At 33.0% G+C, this 554-nt stretch overlaps 1 protein-coding gene across 1 annotated transcript in view; it reads left to right on the top strand.

Annotated features, from left to right (window-relative positions):
• LOC119590499 (synaptogenesis protein syg-2-like) overlaps positions 1 to 554 on the top strand; it is a 72,102-nt gene that overhangs the window by 68,707 nt on the left and 2,841 nt on the right. The gene's annotated exons all lie outside the window — the stretch shown is intronic.

The following is a 554-nucleotide window of genomic DNA, read 5'->3' as shown; positions in this document are numbered from 1 at the left end:
CGGCGATGGTTGTGGCAGTGATGAAATATAAACCAAAGTAAATATTCTGAGCTTCTGAATGCCTCACTCATTCACATCCCCGTCAGTTCGGTTAATTTTGAAAGTGTGGTTAATTATTTAAAAAAAAAATGTGTGTGCTAAAAGAATGAAAAGAAAAGAGAAAAAAAATCCACGGATGAATCGAAGAAAAGGGAGACGAAGAATGAGAAAAGGCGTAAGAATAGAAAGAAGGGAGAAAAAAAATAAGGAAAAAGAGGAAGGGGGAAAGGAAGATAACGAAGAGAACGGGAAAAACGCAGACACGATGATGATGAAAAATGAAGGAATAAAGAATGAAAAGGTAAAGAATTGAGGGAAAAGAAAAGGAAGAAACGAAGAACTGTGAATAAAAAAAAAACTTTAGTTGATAACTAAAAGTGATCATAATTACACACGATAAATCTGGTGCCTGGCAAGATGTTCATGATAGAATATAAGAATAACATTAACCTCTTTTAAGTATAATTAACATACACTATCTGTTTCATATTTCACAGTAAGTCAAAGCTTTGTAA

Source organism: Penaeus monodon, chromosome 27 (genome assembly GCF_015228065.2).
Source record: "Penaeus monodon isolate SGIC_2016 chromosome 27, NSTDA_Pmon_1, whole genome shotgun sequence".
Classification (NCBI taxonomy): domain Eukaryota; kingdom Metazoa; phylum Arthropoda; class Malacostraca; order Decapoda; family Penaeidae; genus Penaeus; species Penaeus monodon.
Note: the sequence above shows the minus strand (reverse complement) of the source record. Positions and strands in the feature narration are given on the sequence as shown.